General features: G+C 41.7%; 1 non-coding gene across 1 annotated transcript in view; it reads right to left on the reverse strand.

Annotated features, from left to right (window-relative positions):
• The window catches only part of LOC102279620 (uncharacterized), a 33154-nt gene extending 27570 nt beyond the window's left edge, over window positions 1–5584 (reverse strand). Inside the window, exon 1 of the transcript XR_011467825.1 lies at window positions 5386–5584. This is a non-coding gene — a transcript (uncharacterized protein). The remainder of the gene's footprint in view (window positions 1–5385) is intronic.
• Window positions 5585–6000: the final 416 nt, after the last annotated feature.

The following is a 6000-nucleotide window of genomic DNA, read 5'->3' on the forward strand; positions in this document are numbered from 1 at the left end:
GCCAGCGAGGATACTGGGAGGTGGTCGGACATGTGGTGTCTCCTTTTGATCTTTTCTGAACTCTTCCCATTGGTGGTGGCTTATTAGTCTCATGTTCCTTACCAGGACCTCCTGTCATAAAACAACTCATGCAAATGGTTACTATGGTGCCTGGCCAAGGTGGGCGGTTTCAGTCAGTGTGCTTCCCCTAACAACTCCCCACTGAAAGACCTCAAACTCAAGGTACCTCTTGGGAATTGGGGCGGAGGTCTCTTTCCTTTGTGACTTTTTCCTGCTGTGCATGGGTGTAGGCCTGCCTAGCAGAGCAGAACTCTTTCTCTACCTGATCTAAGTTGAGGTACTCTTCATCTGCAACCAGCATTCACCCTTGTAATGACAGCAATTTAGCTTGAAACTTGGCTCCTCTTAGAGATGAAATAGACAGGGGTCAAGCAGGAGAGCTAACAGGATGGGCATCACTGGTTCCCAGAGACAGAAGGAAACATTTGGGGACAGGGCTTGAGGATGTGTGATTTTTTTCTGATTGGTTGAGGGTAAGGCAACCACCACCAGAGTGGTGCTCTCAGAATCTTGTGCTCAGCCTGAAGCTACCATCCTCCACCGGGTGGGGGCCCCAGTTCTGTAGAAGAACTCAAAAACATTGTTATGCATACTTTTTTGAGTAGGAACCAGGACCCTGCCTCAAGGCTGTACCACCATTTGCTCCTCCTCTGTTTCTGTATCCCCTCCCTTCCCTGATTAGCAACTGTTGGAGTCTACCCTTTGGAACTCAGGGAAGGTCAAGGAGGCTGGATAAAGCCTGGGCAACTATGGCTGTGATAACTTCCTGTTTAAATGGGGCACAGGACTGCCTCAGCTTGGACAATAGACACTGAATTGGAAGCATTCGAGTTTCAAGTCTAGATCTAAGTCTTGTAGGATTAAAATCTCAATCCCTTGGCCTGCCATTTTGGTGTAACATCCCAATTAGAAGTAGTTGGAGGAGTGACAACTGGAATTTTAATAGACAAAATAAATCTCATTTTTTTCTTTTAGAAAAATAGCCCTGAAATCCAGTCTAGACCTTCAGGGAGACTTGTAGGCAGTTGCCTAGCTCTATAAAAAGTGAGGTTGTAGTTACTAGCTTCCAGCAGAAATTGTTTTGGGAATGGTGGCATCCAAGCCTGACACGACTCAGAAAACTCAAGTGTTTAGCAATACAAGGTCTAGTCTGAAATTACACCCATAGAATCACCTAGTTATTTCCTTGAATGTCTGAAGCATCAGATCAGATCAGATCAGTTGCTCAGCCATGTCCGACTCTTTGCGACCCCATGAATTGCAGCACGTCAGGCCTCCCAGTCCATCACCAACTCCCGGAGTTCACTGAGACTCATGTCCATCGAGTCAGTGATGCCATCCAGCCATCTCAGCCTCTGTCGTCCCCTTCTCCTCCTGCCCCTAGTCCCTCCCAGCATCAGAGTCTTTTCCAATGAGTCAACTCTTCGCATGAGGTGGCCAAAGTACTGGAGCTTCAGCTTCAGCATCATTCCTTCCAAAGAAATCCCAGGGCTGATCTCCTTCAGAATGGACTGGTTGGATCTCCTTGCAGTCCAAGGGACTCTCAAGAGTCTTCTCCAACACCACAGTTCAAAAGCATCAATTCTTCGGCGCTCAGCTTTCTTCACAGTCCAGCTCTCACATCCATACATGACCACTGGAAAAACCATAGCCTTGACTAGATGGACCTTTGTTAGCAAAGTAACATCCCTGCTTTTCAATGTGCTATCTAGGTTGGTCATAACCTTCCTTCAAAGGAGTAAGCGTCTTTTAATTTCATGGCTGCAGTCACCATCTGTAGTGATTTTGGAGCCCAGAAAAATAAAGTCTGACACTGTTTCCACTGTTTCCCCATCTATTTCCCATGAAGTGGTGGGACCGGATGCCATGATCTTCATTTTCTGAATGTTGAGCTTTAAGCCAACTTTTTCACTCTCCACTTTCACTTTCATCAAGTGGCCTTTGAGTTCCTCTTCACTTTCTGCCATAAGGGTGGTGTCATCTGCATATCTGAGGTTATTGATATTTCTCCTGGCAATCTTGATTCCAGTTTGTGTTTCCTCCAGTCCAGCGTTTATCTCATGATGTACTCTGCATATAAGTTAAATAAGCAGAGTGACAATATACAGCCTTGACGTACTCCTTTTCCTATTTGGAACCAGTCTGTTGTTCCATGTCCAGTTCTAATTGTTGCCTCCTGACCTGCATACAAATTTCTCAAGAGGCAGATCAGGTGGTCTGGTATTCCCATCTCTTTCAGAATTTTCCACAGTTTATTGTGATCCACACAGTCAAAGGCTTTGGCATAGTCAATAAAGCAGAAATAGATGTTTTTCTGGAACTCTCTTGCTTTTTCTATGATCCAGCGGATGTTGGCAATTTGATCTCTGAATATGACTACAATTTTTCTTTTCAAGTAAATTTTCTCAGGGTCAACCAGTTAGAGACTTGGAGTAGAGAAATTCACCAAGGTAACCCAGAACTAGATACAGGTAATTGGCCACAAACCCAACAATTGGATTGACTTCTAAAACTAGCCTAGGATCAGGGCTATGATAGAAAAGCATTTCATTTATGTGCAAAGGCCTAAGAAGTCAAGAAAACATTATAAATGATCATACGAATCAGATCCACATCTTGGGCAAACTGTCTTCTTCTTGTCCTGGTGTAGTGCAGTTTCTCCTCTGTTTGAGCATCATTTTAAGGTGAGATCAGGTCAGTTGTCCTCTCTATAGATCAGTCCAGTGTAGGGGCCTTTGGAAGTCGGAATTAATCTAAGAGTCAATTTCCCTTCAGTTTCATTGTGCATGAGCTAGTTAAGAGTACCTGATAAAAAGGTCCTTCCATCCAGGTTGGAGACAGCCCCTTAAATTATGTCTTTTTCCAGTCCTGGTTGCAGCTTATGAGGCATCTGATCTTTATGCAAAGATAGATTACTGAGATAAGCTTCAGAAACAAACTTAGGGTGTTCTTTAGGAATTCAATTAAATTTTACATTAATATCACATAACAGCAAAAAACTATCCAGGAGATGAATCTTACTAGATTCAGACCTCCATTAACCAACTTGGGTTTTAACATTTATTGAAATATCTTTTCCTTCCTAATATTACTCTCATTTTTATCAAAAATAATCAAATTAAGGCTAATTTGTTTGCAAAATAGGTCTGCTTTCAATAAATTTGGCCTGATGATTTATATAACCATAATTGATTACAGACTTTTTGTTTTGTTGAAACTTTCATAGATTCTCAGATCGAACTTTTAAAATAAAACAGGGCTGGGAAAAGTCATGCCAAAGGCTTATCACAGGTTTCACCTAACAAATCTAGGTGAATTCTTCCCTTTTCAAAGTCTCAAAAATTCCTTCAGAGTTCTGTACCTGTTAGTGAGAAAACCTTCCTAACTCATCTGATAAAGTTACTGAAAACCTAAGATTTTCTAGTCTCTGAAGGAGTCAGATAGAGAGAAAATATAATTGTTTTAATTTGTTTTTAACATATAATTTTACCAAATTACTGTCATAATTATTTTAAGGGGAAGGTTTTCCCTACTCCTGGAAAACACAGATTCAAACCTATAATTTTTTCAGATAGAAACCATAAAAGTTATAAGCATATTCGCTGGTTCATTCAGTCCTTTTGTAACTTTTGTGAAGTCATCAGGTTTCCCATTAGAATAACAGGACATATCAGAATGTTAGAAACCCTACATAATTTCTAGGGTATCTATATTAGTAATGTTTACCATACATTATAACCTGAGAGGACTTATTACTCATTTGATAATATTTCCCATGTAATTTAACCAACCAAATAAGCACAATTAGTTTAATAGTTCTCTTTGGGATGTTTTAGGTGCCCTCTAAAGCAACCCAAAGTTAGCTAGAGATCAAAAGTACTTCAACAGAATTTGATTTAGGAAGTTTTGTCAAAAAAATCAATCAAAAGGGTTTAGAACATTCAGTCAGATTTAGTTAATGCTGATGGGTGTATCACTTAGCTTGCTGATATGTCACAATGGGTATATATAAGGAGGCTCCAGGTCTAGAGAAAGTTAACTCCGTCATCTTGGACCTAGTTGGCTCTAACCAGTTCTCCTGCAGCTGTGTCATTCCTAAGAAAATCCATTTATCCAACTAATTGTAATCCAATTTTAGAAAATCCTGATCATGCATAACTCTTTCAGTATTTTTTTTTCATACCTTCTTCTATTGAAAACACATCTTAGTTTCCCTAAAGTATTTCACACAATGAGGTACATTTCTTGTTGACAAATTTGTTGCAGAATACAGTCTTATTTGACCTCTAGTAAACCTAGGTACAACAGAAGTATTATACTTATTGATGGTTCTAAAGACATATCTATGTTACCAGGTATTCATTTAATACTGAATATTTCTCAGTTCACATGAATCTGAAATTCATTTAATTTAATTTAGAATTATTTGATTTGTAAGCACTTACATTTTTAAAGCCAATTAAATAGAGCTTATCTACAAATTAATCTCAAAAATATTATCCAGAGACAAAGACATATGGAGACATACACATATTCAGACAGACACAACGCAAAATCTAGCTTCATTTTCTAAACTTAGTCATGAATTAGGTATTACAATATAAAATTCACAATTTTATAGATAAGTGTTCCTGAGAGCTCTGGTCTCAAGGCACAGGGAATGAAAATCAAGTTCTATCAAAATGGCAGCAGGTCTAAACCAAATGGTGGCCTGACAAAGCAGAATGGCCATCACCAATCACAACACAGATCCCAGAGTAGAAAACACATACACAGACCTGGCAGTCTTAATCAGACCCTCCCTTACCAGAAGATTATAGTCTCTCAGAACACCTCCTATAGAGACACAGAGCTTCAGATCCAAGGACTAACAGAGTAAATGAAAACATCTCAAGTCTTCAAAGACTCCAAAGGGAGGAAAGGACGCCAGGTTGAAAGGAGAGGGGCGAGGAGGCAGGAGAGAGGGGCAAAAGCTGTGGCCTTATAGACGTCTCCTGCCACCTGCGGACACCCAGGCATTACGGGACATTACCCTGGGCCTCCAGAGAAGGGAGGATTGGAACCTGGCCCTACCAGAAACCAGACCAGACCAGAATTCAAACCAGAAACTAGAAAAGAACCAGAATTCGAGTCTCTGCCAAGAAGAGGTGATCAGCCTCCAGTCCTCAGCTCAGGAGGATTTGACCTCCTGATTTGAGGCCCTTTGACCAGATTTCTGCGTTCAGGATCGGGGGGCTAGAAAAAGAAAGGGTAGGATAGGAAGGGTTAAGGACAGGAAAGAGAGAAGGAAGGAGAGAGAGATCAATAAAATCTCTTGTTCCTTACCCGGTCTGGGCACTCTGGCCAGTTGTCTGCAACAGGAGGAGACCAGGAAAAAAAGGGTCCCAGTTGTGGCAGCTGGGTCTGATCCATTACCAGGCAAGCTGGTCCCTGAGTGCCCCAAATGGTCAGGATGTCAGTTGCAGCAAAGAGGAGTCCCTGCCAGAGTCGCCATTTGTTGCAGGAAGAGGGACCCCTTCCAGGGCCTGAAAGAGGGCTCTTATGTAACATTCAGAAATGAATGTCTGAGGAGACACATGTGCTGACAAAGCAAGAGATTTTATTGGGAAGGGAACCCAGGAGAACTGCTCTGCCACGTGGCTCACATTCTCAGGGTTTATGGTGATGGAATTAGTTTCCAGGTGGTCTTTGGCCAATCATTCTGATTCAGAGTCCTTCCTGGTGGCACACACATTGCTCAGCCAGAATGGATGCCAGTGAGAAGGATTCTGGGAGGTGGCTGTGAGCAAGATCAAAGCCCCCAGTTAAAGTAACAACCTTTTGCTTTCCCTTGCCTTATCTTGTTTTTAAACAGCTGCTGCTCATCAATCACCACTTTCACTTCCGTGATCTTGCTTGCTCCTTACATCCATGGGAATTAGGGCTACTGGGGAGGGGAGG

This window comes from Bos mutus, chromosome 19 (genome assembly GCF_027580195.1).
Source record: "Bos mutus isolate GX-2022 chromosome 19, NWIPB_WYAK_1.1, whole genome shotgun sequence".
In the NCBI taxonomy this organism is placed as follows: Eukaryota; Metazoa; Chordata; class Mammalia; order Artiodactyla; family Bovidae; genus Bos; species Bos mutus.